Source organism: Hippopotamus amphibius, chromosome 5 (assembly GCF_030028045.1).
Source record: "Hippopotamus amphibius kiboko isolate mHipAmp2 chromosome 5, mHipAmp2.hap2, whole genome shotgun sequence".
NCBI lineage: Eukaryota > Metazoa > Chordata > Mammalia > Artiodactyla > Hippopotamidae > Hippopotamus > Hippopotamus amphibius.
In genome coordinates this window covers 160,021,775-160,035,523 of record NC_080190.1, presented here as the reverse complement: position 1 = coordinate 160,035,523, position 13,749 = coordinate 160,021,775, and the positions used below count along the sequence as shown (strand labels likewise).

At 45.3% G+C, this 13,749-nt stretch overlaps 1 long non-coding RNA gene across 1 annotated transcript; it reads right to left on the bottom strand.

Moving 5' to 3' along the window:
* Window positions 1–2,691: 2,691 nt before the first annotated feature.
* LOC130853988 (uncharacterized) lies at window positions 2,692–13,051 on the bottom strand. Its single transcript, XR_009053940.1, has 3 exons — window positions 12,878–13,051; window positions 4,906–4,975; window positions 2,692–3,238 (listed from the first exon to the last, which is right to left on the bottom strand). It is a non-coding gene; the product is annotated as an uncharacterized LOC130853988 (long non-coding RNA).
* Between the last annotated feature and the right edge of the window lie 698 nt (window positions 13,052–13,749).

The following is a 13,749-nucleotide window of genomic DNA, read 5'->3' as shown; positions in this document are numbered from 1 at the left end:
AACAGGGGTCAACAAATCATGACCCAATAGTCAAATCTGACCCTTCACCCACTTTTGTAAATAAAGTTTTATTGTCATATGGCCACACTCATTCATTACTTATTGTCTCTGGCTGCCTTTGTGCTACAATAACAGAGGTGAGTACTTGTGACAGAGACTTTATGGCCCACGGAGCCTAAAATATTAACTCTGTTGCATTTTATAGAAATACTTTGCCAACCCCTGGTTTAAAACATCAATTTATGTTCCCTGGAAATTGGGAGTATTGGGAAGTATATTTGAAATCAGAGTGAACCATGAAAGAAAAGAAAAACTTCATTTGTTCATTCCATAAATATTTAATAAGTAACTACTGCTTGTCTAGCTGTGCAAAAATGAAATTTAAAAAAAAAAAAAAGGCAAAAGTCCCTGCCCTCAGAGAACTTACCTGGGCTGAGGAGTTTTCCAATTGATCACTATAAAATTGCACATTTTTTTTAAACGAAATCTTTCAGAGCACAATGAAGAATGAAATGTTTCAAGACATTAAGAATGAGGCCAGTGTTTCCTCGGCTTAGTCTATAACATGTGGTGAGCCTCCTGACGGTGCAATGAAGGAAGACTTGCCAGCCTGTGCAGTGGAGATTCAAGAAGACCTCAAGGCCCAGGGGCTTCCCTGGTGGCACAGTGCTTAAGAATCCACCTGCCAATAAAGCGGACACAGTTTCCATCCCTGGGCCAGGATGATCCCACATGTCGCAGAGGGGCTGGGCCCTTGAGCCACAGCTACTGAGCCCATGTGCTGCAACTACAGAAGCCTGCACGCCTAGAGCCTGTGCTCGCAACAAGAGAAGCCAACGCAATGAGAAACCCTCACACCGCAACAAAGAGTAGCCCCCACTCACCACAACTAGAGAAAGCCTGTGTGCAGCAACAAAGACCCAATGCAGCCAAAAATAAGTAAATTAAAAAAAAAAATTAAAAAATAAATAAATAAATAAATAAATAAATAAATAAAAAATTGAATACAAAAAAAAATAAGTAAATAAAAAAGTAATAAAATAAATCTTTAAAAAAAATAAAAATAAAAGAAGACCTCAAGGCCCAGTGTAAACAGAGAGGCTGTTAGGACGCAACAAGGTTGAAGGGAAAACTGGAACCAATTTGCACATGGTTGCAAAAACAGATCTGCAGCATGGATTTGATCTGAACAAAATTCCTGGCCAGGCCTATCACAGCATGGCTAACAGGAGCAGAAAACTGAATGGATTTGCAGCAACGCTGGTAAAAAAGGGAGCCCAAGCATTTCATTCACACAAGGTTACACGGAGGTTTGCAATTAGGTAGTAGTGAGTTTTGATTTGTGAGCAAGAAATAAAAGAACTCTGAAAAGCTCTCAATACTGTCAGCTCATGCATCTGAGAAGCATTTTCATGCAGAGTGAAAGCATAGCAAAGCAGGAAGCTGTGTTATTCTGTGAAAATGTCTTTGGGCTATCCAATACGGTAATTTGTGTTCCTTTGGGTTAACATCCTTTCAGAGATTACAGAATTTAGGCAATTGTATAAAATGATTCCTGAAGGATCAGTGTCTGATAAATTGAACAGGACACTGAGGTTAACTTCCAATTCTGAATGTATTTTCTGTCTGAAATTATCCCATATTAAGTATTTCATGAATTCTTTCAAAGAGCTGCAAAATAAAATTATCTACAATCACTTTTTTCTTTCTTCATTATTTATCATCTGTGTAAAGTGATAAACATTCCAAATCTACTTAGGGGGACTTCCCTGGTGGCATAGTGGTCAAGAATCCACCTGCCAATGCAGGGGGACACGGGTTTGATCCCTGGTCTGGGAAGATCCCACATGCGGCGGGGCAACTAAACCCGTGTGCCACAACTACTGAGCCCATGTGCCACAGCTACTGAAGCCCTCGCACCTAGAGCCCGTGCTCCTCAGCAAGAGAAGCCACTGCAATGAGAAGCCTATGCACCACAACGAAGAGTAGTCCCCGCTCACCACAACTAGAGAAAACCCGCGTGCAGCAATGAGGACCCAACACAGCCAAAAATAAAAAATAACATTTAAAAACATTATTTAGGATAGGTTAGAAGAATCATGCCAAAAAATAATCATGGAAAGTTTCACAGTTTAAAAATCATTCTTTCAAATGAGTACCATAAAATCCTGGAAGAAAAAAAACCTTGGGAATTTAAATCCTTTTTCTTTCAGAAAACAATACAACAGTGTGGTTTATTTACTAAGAATTTGAGTCTCTTTTTTTAAGCTCTTAATTGGAATATAATTGCTTCATACTGTTATGCCAGGTTTTGTTGTACAATAAAGTGAGTCAGCTGTATTTATACATATATCCCCATATCCCCTCCCTCCCTAGACTCCCTCCCACCCTTCCTAACCCAGCCTTCTAAGTCATCACCCATCAAGCTGATCTCCCTATTTTATGCAGCAGCTTCCCACTCGCTATTTTACATTCGGTAGTGCATATATGTCAATGCTCCTCTCTCACTTCGTTCCAGCTTCCCCTTCGCCCCCAGCCCCCACACCCCACCCTTCCACCCCCACCCCTGTGTCCTCAAGTCCGTTTTCTACATGTGCATCTTTAAAGAATTTGATTCTTAGTTACTACATTTAAATCTACATTTTAAGCACATAAGCACAAAAAAACTCTTTTCTTTGAGATTTTGTGTATGTATACATATGAATATGTACATATATGGAAAAAAGCATTAAATGAAAGAGCAGGCAAAATTTTTCAAGACTACAGATGTACTTATGATAGACATATGGTTCCACAGCTTCATTTTCCCTAGAACGATACAAAATTTCATTTCCCTTACGACTGCATCAAATAACCAACATGGGTTATTTATTCCCTGTGGCCTTCCACCAGAATGCTACAGATGTCCTGAACCATTGCATTTTGTTCAGTTCCAGTTGCTAGAGCAAGCAGGGGTGTTTATTCTTCTTCCATGGCATTTTAAAACATACTGTGAAGGGCACTAGCCTTTGATGATTATTAAGAACGACTCGGTGACCAAACTGATGGCACTCGAAGGAAGGAACCAGTGGTGTTTGGAGCAACTGACCACACAAGATGAGAGGCAGATGGTGTTTGATGCATACAATCTCACCTATCAGAATTACTCACCCCGCTTGGTAGATTGTCATGGCTGACATCCAAATCTGAACTCTTAAGTTTGAAGGCACACTTCCTTGATAACAGCTGGACACTGTTTCTGGGAGAGGATGGTGACACAATAGAAATCATCATGTTGTTTTTGTTAGCATATTCTTGCATGTTCAAAGATTTTTAGAAACCCCCACTTGAAAGCTGTTGCTCTAAAATCACCCACAAAGGGCCTCATTTGTTTGGTGAAGTTCCCCTCATATGGAAATCTGCTGAAAACAAGGGTAGGGAATCTGGGTGCCCAACAAGTATCCTATCAGGCTCCACCTTGGCTGGGATTGTTACAAAATCCCACTTTATAGATGGTAAAACTGAAGTTCGGAAAGGTGAAGTCACCGCATCCCTGGTTTCCTGAGGGAATGGTCTCAGTAGGTACATTTGTCACTCTATGTGCAGCAATTTGTGCAAGGGATTGTTTATTTGCACAAAGGCAATCGGCCCTCTGGGTGGGCTGGTGTATGACTGATATGTTTACAGTCCCCGGAGCTCTTGGAACCATTTCCAATTCCTCTGAAACCATGACCCCTGCCTCTCTCCTCCTCCACCCCAGACTCTTCTCACTCCTCCCCTGCAGCGGTAATGGGCTCCTCTCAGTCTGTGTTCCCTACCACCAGCTCTCTTTGGTTCCATCCCACTGCCTAGAATTTTCCCCAACCTCTCAGCAGCCTGGGCAGCCACCACTCATCCTTCAGACCTCCACATGGTCTCGTTTCTCCCGGGAAGTCCTCCCTGCCCTGTCTCCACCAACTGCATCAGGAACCCCCTCTCAGGGCTCTTGTAGCATCCTGTGCTGCCTCTAGACATCCTGCCCTGAATAAACAATTGATTTGGTTGTATGAACAAGAGGTGGTCCAGCACAGTGGTTCAAAGCCTGGGCTCTGGAGCCAGTCTGCCTGGGTTTAAATCTTGGCTCTGCCTCTTATATATAAGCTCTGTGGCCTTGAGCAAATTGCTTAATCTCTCTGTGCCCCCATCTGTCCCTCTGCAAAATAAGAATAATAGCATAACCAGCCTGTTGTGAAGAACCCAAGAGTTAATACATGCAAGGCACATAAAACAATGCCTGGCACATGGCAAGTGTTCATTATGGTGTCATTACAGTAATCTACTGTTTTCTGGTCCATCCCGTTCACTAGACTGAATTCTTGATTGTAGAGATGGTGTCATAATTATCTCTTAGCACAGCCTCTGGCACATAGTGGGTACTCAGTAAATATTTGCAGAATGAACAAATGCGCAATAGAGGCCACAGCCTCTGTTTAACCCTCTGCCCACAGCTGGCCTTCTCTAGTGCCCGCCTTGGTTCCCATGGACTCGGGGCCCACGTGGCTGAGCTGATTTGCTCAGAGGAGACTGGCTTATGATCTTCCCAGGGCTGGGCTATTCCTCCCAACACAGCTGCTCATCCCATTGCCGTTGTGCAACTCCACGCGATGCAGCTTTGCAATGACTATTCCTCGTCTGACTAGGGTGTTGACCTGTTTTCATGGAATTGAACTTCTTCCACTGGAAGGTCCCAGGGCCTCAGACTTAGCCAACAGCTTCACTGGCTGCTCTCGGAGCAGCTAACCCTCTCCTCACCATTGCCTGGGCTGTGCCCCAAGGCCTGGAGCTGGCTGCCCCTGCCCTCCACCTGCTACGGGACAGCTCTGCCTTCATCTCAACGCTCAAATGCCACCCCCTCCAGAGATTTTCCAAATGGAAACCATTCCTCACCATTCCGAGCTCCCGTAGTCCTCTCTATCTACCCTTGTTTCTTCACCTCGTGGAGTCTCAGTTTCGTTATCTATGAAAGAGATAACAATGCCTGCTTCAAAGGGAAGTTATGAAGATCAAGTGACTCGAGCAAATGTTTCATGTCATAAGCCTTCACTTATTTACTACTTTGGAAGTTTCTCGAAGCCAGGAACCCTCTGTTTCATTACTATATGCCCCTTATTCTTAGTACCTGTCTCATCTTAGGCATTCAATGAATGTCTGCTCAGTGACCGAATCAATCAAAAACCCGATCCAGAAACACAAACTATGGCAAATTAGCAATATCCTACAGGTGTAACAGAAAAGAACTGTCTCTGTGTGATTTTCTTTAGTTCTTTTCTTTTTCTTCCTTTTTTTTCTTTCCTTCTCTTTTCTTTCTTTCATTCTTTTTTTTAAATTTTTTTCAAATTAGAAATAGCCAAACCAAATCAACTTCCCTTTTCCTGGGAGGTGAATTCACAGTGCATGGTGTATTCAAAATATTGTCAGTTAGCTAGAGAACCTGGATTTGGGTGTAAAGACGCATACGTACTCACACCCTGGGAATACTTTTCAGAAGGGAGTGGGTGCTTGTAATTCTCTCCCACACGCCGTGTGAGCATCAGCTAGAGTCAGCCACCTCATCCAGCCTCTTACTCTATCCTGGGCCCTTCCCTCGCTGACACCCACATGTCACCACCTGTACCCAATATCACCCAAGCGAAGTGATTATCGCCTACTCTTCTAGACAAACAAAATTTCCTCTCCCCACAGAACTCTCAAGACACCAAAGGGGAAAGCCTGAAGAATTTCATGTCAGGGGATGGGAAGCAAGGGTACGCTCTCGTTTCTTACAAGCACAGGGCACGTGGAAACAGGAGGATATGCCACCTTTTGCGACCCTGTCCTGCTCTCTCTCACTGATATTCAGAGAGGCCTGTCACTTTCACTGGGTACACGTCCCCACCCTTCTTTCCCTTGCCCATGCCCTGAGCCCTGGAGGGAAAGCCCAGATTTCCTACAAGGTGGTGCCTCCAGAAATTGCCCCATCGTCCTTATCAGACCTATTTGCGTGCCCGACCCAGACCTGTCCCTTATACAGTCACCAGAGAGGCTCAGCCCAGACGGTTGCAACTTGCTCAGGTGAAACAAACTGACCTGCGTGAAAGCGGATGGTGAGCCAGGACCAAACCACCCGAGAAAAGCCAGAGCAGCTCCGTTTGGCAGCAGGATGCTGTGGGGAGAACAGGCGAGGCCTGGGCAGCCCCAGTCCACAGGAAGAATCCTTGGCCAGCTCCAAGCAAGGACCTCAGCATCTGTTTCCCCTCCTCCCACCTCTGACTCTCACCCCACAGCACTGGCTACAGTGGGCTGGCTGCTCAGACCACAGTGATTGGCAGGTGGATATGCCATGATGTCTCTGTCTAAGATGCCGGGGACTGTAAGAGGAGCCTCTGAGAACAGAAGAGAGTTGTCTACATCCATGGCTTTCCCCACAAGGTCATCCTCTGTGCCATCAGGGGCACAGGGACAATCACAGGAGTGATGTAGCACTTGTTCAGAGAGTGGCCTCAGCACTGTCTCTGGGGTTTTCTTCTGAGCTGCTCACATCATTTTGGCAAATCTGAAGTGCAGGTGGTGAAAACCAGACCACGAATGCCTCTGTCGCAAAGTGACTGATAGATGCATCCCATTTTCAGAGATGATAGAAAGGAAAAGAACGTGCATTTAAATTAATAAAACAGGAAATACTAATGGCAGCTAACAGGTCTTGGACAGCTGGGACACCGCAGGAACTGTGCTAAGCAGACACCTTGCATGTGTTATCTTGTTCCATCTTCCCTCTGAGGTGGGTGATAATATGAGCTAAACTTTTGTAGAACTTGCTATGTTCCAGACACAGTTTAAGTTCCTTGTATACATTTACTCATTTAATCCTCCCAGCAGTCCTATAAGGTAAATTATAAATTATCTCCATTTTGAAGATGAAGTTGCTGAGAACAAGTTACTTGCACAAGATTATACTGCTTCTAAGTGGCAAAATTGGCATTTGAACCACAAAGCCCAATTCTAGAGTCTACACTTAACTACTCCACTGTATGTGGTACTATTAATGTGCCTATTGTACAGATAAGGAAACTGAGGCTTAGAAGAGATAAAGACCTTTCCCAAGGGGTACACAGCACAAGATGCAAATCCACAGCATCCAACTCCAAAGCCCATGCTGTTCGTGATTTTGCTATCACCATGTTTGTCAGGAAGACAAAGGGGCAAATGTCAAACCCAGATATTTAGATTTCATCTTGTCACTCAGAATCCCACGTGGCATCATTTTGAAAAAACTTAACTTGCTTTCCTTTCCCTCAAAGGTGCAGGTAGCACAATTCCTTATAGTGATCTGAAGGAGGTCTCATCCATCTGTTTGTTTATTCACTGAATAACTGTTTTCAAAATGTCCATTATGGGCAAGGTAGTATGCTAGGTACACCAAGGAGCTCCCAATGTAGCAGGAATAACAGATGTTCTACAAGTGATGATAAGTGTGGCCAAGAGAGGGGAGATGCTATTGACACCTGGAACTTCCTGGAACATCTGCCACTGAGGAGGACGGTCCAGAGAGCAGAGGAACACAAAGTGGGGGAAAGATGGTGGCCAAACTATTTGCTGGGCAAAGAATCCAAAAGAAGAGTGATGATTAATTAATTCAAAATTAGGAGATTTGACTTCTCATTGGGAACTCCATCTTCCTAAATTTTTAGTAACATTTACTACACATACAAAGGTATTGTGTATGACCTTTATTGGAATTTGGGGAAGATAGTTGAGTTCTCCACCTGTGTGAATATGGTGGATGAGGATGAACATATAAAAGAAGAAACAAACAATTTGGGGGGTGAGAGAAGCCTGCTACATTAGCACAAACACTCCAAATTTGCTGGTCTGCTAACCCCCACTTGCTACAGTTCTGAACTCCAAGAATGCAGACCCCTTATCTGTCTTGTTACTTGTTTTAAATCCAGAGCCTTGAAGGACACAGACACATAAAGGTGCTCAGTAAATATCTGGGGGTTGAGTGACTAGATGAAAGACCTCAGCAGCCCTTCAAAATCTCTCCCAGGTGTGTTTCCTTGATGTATCTTCAGGGCCTGGTACACAACAAGGGCTCAGTAAAGAATCTCCAACTGACACAAAACTTCCTCCACAGTTTAGATAATCTCTTTGCACCATCTTCCAGTGAAATTACTGGATCAAAGAGAGTGGAGACAGGTAAAGCCTTGCATGTATAGTACCAAACTCCTCTTCAAAGGAAGTACAGAGTTCATTCTGATCAGTACTGTAGAACAATAGTAGACAGCCTAGAAAAATTTCTAATGCTTTTGCCAATACCTCCTCCACTTCCCCTTCACAGAGATAAGGCAGCTACAACCCCACTCACCTTGAGCTCATCCTCAACCACCTTGCTCTAGCCTTCTCACCTGGACCTCTGCAAGAGCCTCTAGCCTGAGCTTGCTACAACCACTTCTGATCCCCTCAAATGCAACCTTTCTTAGCAGCCAGATTTCTCTTTACAAAGAGCAAAGTCTGAACATATATCTCCTGTTTAAGACTCTCCAATGGTTATTTTTTTTTCTCCCAACCCTCTCCTATCACTGGGCCGGGAGGTGGATTAAGTGTTCTCCTGACATCTTCATTGACTGATCCAGTCCATTCTTTCTTCTTCCTCCCGAACCTACTCCCCACCCCACACCCAGCTCTAAATATTTCCTGGGTCTGTCTCACTCCAAAACCTGCCAGCTGATAACCAACATGAATGAACATTCTGTGCCCCAGTAAATTAAATCATGTTAATGACTTATTGGATCTTTTTTTTTTTTAATTTTACCTATTTTTACTTTTTAAATGTGGCTTTTAAGAAATTTTATATTATACATGTGCCTCAGATTTAGGTCTGCGTTGTGTTTCTTTTTTTCTTTTTTTTTTTTTTTACAGTAAATTGCATATATTTAGAGTGTAAAATTTGGTATCCCAATCTCCCAATTCATTCCCCCCAACCCTCCCCTCCTTCTCCGCTTGGTGTCCATATGTTTGTTCTCTACATCTGTGTCTCTATTTCTGCCTTGCAAACCAGTTGATCTGTACCATTTTTCTATAGTCCACATATATGTGTTAATATACAATATTTGTTTTTCTCTTTCTGACTCACTTTACTCTGTATGACAGTCTCTAGGTCCAACTGGATCTATTTTTACTGGACTACTATGAGGCACAGGACTTTCAGAATTCAGATGCCACAGATATTTCCCAACACACACTCAGTGCCAGGCATTGGCCAGGCTAGTCGCTTTCACAGACTGCAGCGTTCAATCCTCACCATGGCCCTACGAGGCTGATAAAGACACAGAGGCTCACAGGAGTGACATCTAGAGCAGAAATGGCCCCAGTGGGAATGAAGAGCAGAGAGAAGCTTTTGACCTGTCTCCAGATCCTAGTCCTGTGTGTTCAGTAAGCACATACTGAAGACCTGTCCCTGAGCATTGTACTATGGATATAGGAAAAAGCAACTGCAGTATCTCACTTTGACCTTAAAGCATTGATGCTGGGAAATTCTTCCAGGTATCTACTCTAAATTCCTTCTACAACTCAGTCCCACTCCTTACCTCGTCCCCATCCTCAGATAAGTACAAAACAAACAGCTGCTGATGAGATCGACACCAAGGTCCTCCTCTTCTTGCGGCTTCTGTCTTCAGTTGCCACACAGGCCTGAGATAAGCCTCATGGAACAGGCTTCCTACCTCCCTGGGCACAGCCTCCATGCTACCAGTCAACTGCAGCCCCTGCCCAGAGTCGGGGAAGACCAAGCACCTAAGGGAAGTCTTCTCTGTGGGAAGGGGAGGAAAGATAGAAAGCTGAAAGCTAGCAGCTTTTCCCAGTTCATCATTCCTTAGGTGACACTTTGTGTGAAGATGGTTGCCTTTCCTGAGAGGCTCCCCAGATCAGGAACAGTACTGGATAGGCTGCAGTATGTGCCCTTGACCTCCACAGCTCCTGGAGGATCCCGCTTTGTAGACACCACAGAGGACTCTTCTTTACTGGCGTATCAAAGAAGACAAGGACAGCAACAGCCTCCCTGTGGAACTCAGAGATGACAGGGTCCCTGGAACACAGAACAGACCTCACAGATGGTTAACAAGTAAATGGTTGAAATGAATGAATGAATGTGAGAGTGAGTGAATGAGTAAATGAATTGATATCGTTAAATGGATCAATGAAGGGAAGAAGAAAATAGAAGGATGAATCAGGGTGAATAAAAGAATGAACATCTAAGTGCTTGAATGACTAAATAAGAGGAAAGATTAACAAAATGATCAAATGAGTACATGATTGAATGTTGTGAAAAAATGAATGCATAAATGGATGAAGCAATGGAATGAATATATGAATGATGGATGGATGGATGGATGGACGAATGCGTCCGTGAGTGAATGATGAATAAATTCATGGCTTCTTAGAGGAAAACTAAGGAGCTGAATTATGGCCTCTTTGAGAGCAATAACCAGGGCTGTTTCAGCCCTTGCACTATGCCCCTCTTACAGTGTCCTACACGTAGTAATAACTCTTACAAGTATTTTTAAAATGAAAAAGCAAATGGGTAATTAGATAGCCTCCTGCTTGCAATACATGGTGCTAAAATCTGCACTTGATGCAGTCCTTCCAATATCAATGTTCTTCATGTGAAAAGAACATTGACTCAAGTTAAGTCTTAAGTTCAGCTCTGCCATTCCCTAGGCTGTGTAGTCCATCAAAAGACACTTAAAACTTTAGTTTCCTCTTCTACAATCAGACCTACTTCATAGTGCTCTAGTGGAGATTAGAGAAGAATATGTGTAGAAGCACCCGGAAAGCATAGAAGACACTGACATAGAAGACACTTGGTAAACAAAAAATTTCTTCCTTTCTCTCCCAAGAGCATCTTCTCCCTTCATCCGTCCAAAGCCCACCAACTCCGGTGCCCTTTGAGACCCTGCCCTCTGTGAGCCCACAGTCTTTCAAGGGACAGATACAAGTGGAAGGAACCCTGCTAGCAAGTGGAAGGGTGAAAGAGTAAGGCTAAGCTACGAGAAATTGCAATAATTCAGCTGCTTATGACCTACAAAGCCAGCCACTTCACATGTTTCAACTACAGTAGCTGGAAACATAAGGGAACATGAAGAAAGGAGCCAAGGACTCATCCCAGGGAAGGTCAAAGAAGCCTGGAAAGAACTGGTGGGATTGGGTTGTGTGTTCTACGCATTGAGGAATTTGGTGTGCCGCTGCATCCACACAAAACCCCTAAGAAAAGGGGAACAAAGCTGGGTGAGGGCCTCACAGAACTGCCTTCTGATCCCCTCTCTATATCCAGGCCAAATGGTCTTGGATGTGTTTCATCAATAAACTTAATTTCCTTACGTATAAAAGTGGCATCAGAAATATGAGCCCTGCCTGGTCGGCGTAAGAATCCTCGCGAAATTCTCATGTGCAAGCACCTGGCATTTGGTCGACTTGCCCAGGAAAGTACCATTTCTCTTCCCTTCCCTAAGGGGTCACCCCAACACTTCCCCACCTCCCAGCCTGCAGCACTGCTCATGTTGTATTTGTTGACACCACATCCGGGCCTGTGTGATGTTGTCACCCTACGTTACACCACCGCACCTCACCAGTGACATAACACCCCCCCATCTCCCTCCCCACCCACCCCAGGCTGGCGTAACCCAGGCTCTGCTGACACATCCTCGCTGAAATTCAAAACCAGATGCTGTGTGTGTGTGTTTGCTGGTTCGTTGGAGGGCAAAGCCAAGTCCGGCCCCTTTTTCGCTTTGCATGCGCTCTCTCTCTCTCCCTCTCTCTCTCTCTCTCTGCCTCCGAGACCTGAGGAGCTGGGAGGGGGCCCCCACAGGGGCAGAGCCAGGCCCAGCCCATCTGGCATGTCCCGTCGGTTCCTGAGGCTGGATGGCAAGAGCCACGGGTACGGTAACGTGGTGGCATGAGGAAATGGGCCTGCCTGTTGAAACCCATTTCTCAGTGGTAAGAGCCAAAGGGGGCTGGTCAAGGAGAGAGAGAGACAGAGACAGACAGAGAGACAGAGAGAGACAGAGACAGAGGAGCCAGGCTGAGTTCTCAGGAACATCTCCACTCCCTCACCCATTCAAAAATAAATTTTGAGCCCCGTCTATATGCTAGCATCATGGCTAGAGACACTGTCACAAGTTAGTCCAGATCCGAGGCTCCAGCTTCACAGAGCTGTACATCTGTGTGGACAGCACAGACACTAGCTGAGTAAACTCACAACAAAACAGAGCAAGAGCGCTTCAGCTTGTGAAAAATGCTTTGCAGGAGCCAGATGGGCTGGTACCATGGTAACCAAGGCAGGGGAGAGGGCACTGAGTTAGTGGGGCGATTAGGGAACGCTCGGTCGAGGAGGTGACAAGCCGCGGAGACCCTCCGGAAGGTGAGAAGGAGCCAACCATGCGAGGAACTGGGGTGGGGGGAATGTTCCAGAAGAGGGAGCTGGAAATGCAGAGGCCATAAAATGGGAGAAAGGCTGGCTTGCTCAAAGACAGGAAGGGACAGTGTGGAGCACATAGCATGAGAGGAGGGCAGTTCTGAGAAGCTTCCAGACACCAGATCACGAAGGTGGGGTCTCCTAGGCCAGGGCAGCAGTTAGGACTGTATTCAAAGGGAGATTTTCAACACCCTGGAGGACTCTTCCCTTCCTGGTCCCAAATGCCTGGAGGACAAGGGTGACCAACTCATAGGCACTTGAACAGGTCAATGCCCTTTGCTCTGTCAATGGGGGGACAGCCGGGAGATGGGAAGGGATGTGCCCAAGGCCTCCTTGAGTGGCAGTGGCAGAGCAGAAACTAGAATATGGGGCGCTGGAAATGAAAGTAGAACTCAACTATTCAGCACTTACCACGTGTGGAGTCCTCTACTCTTCACATCAACTCCATTCTTTTCACAGACAAGAAAGGAAACATGGTCTCCTAAGGCCCACCAGGCTCTAAACCCAGGTTCTCCTGATGCCAAAGCCCACACTCTTTCCACTGGGCTGTTTAAGATTTACATCAATATTGCTAGAGCCCTAAGCTGCTCAGGACCCAAGTACTTCCTGGAAACTGCTGGAACTTTCTTTGGGAAACACCTTAGGGCCCAAGCAGGTGAGGCAACAAATGAGTCAGGTGACTTCATGGAACAGTCCATTGAGAAACACATGAACACATTCTAAAAAGTAGATCAAGGAAAACATTTGTAAATAGATGTCACTCTACACCTACTTCCCATCATCAGATGTGCCTCCCTGAATGTCCTTGAAACTGACTGAGAGCAGAAGGATTTTTCTTCACAGATGGCCCGCTGGATCCTGTAGTGTAGTACCGTGGAGCTCAAACTTCCACTGCATCAAACTAACTGGGAGGGTTTGTTAAAACACAGGCTGCTGGATCTTATACCTAAAGTTTCTGAGTTGGCAGGTCTAGGGTGGGGCCAGGAATTTTGCATTTCTAACAAGTTCCCAGGAAAAGCTGATGCTGCCAGTTTGGGGACCACACTTTGAGAACCACTGCTGTAGTGGACACTATGATCTCTGCCCAGATCCCTCTTTAGGACTGAGACCCTATTCAAGCAGGAATCGTCCCTCCCCAGAAACTGTTCTTCATTGAAGGGCACTGTCTCACCCGGAGGGATCTCCCCACCCTGTGAGCAACCCACTGCTGGTCAATGGAGAAGCTCTGAGGGCTCAGTTTTGGACAGCTCTGCAGGGCCAGCTCAGCTTCAGAGCTCCCCATG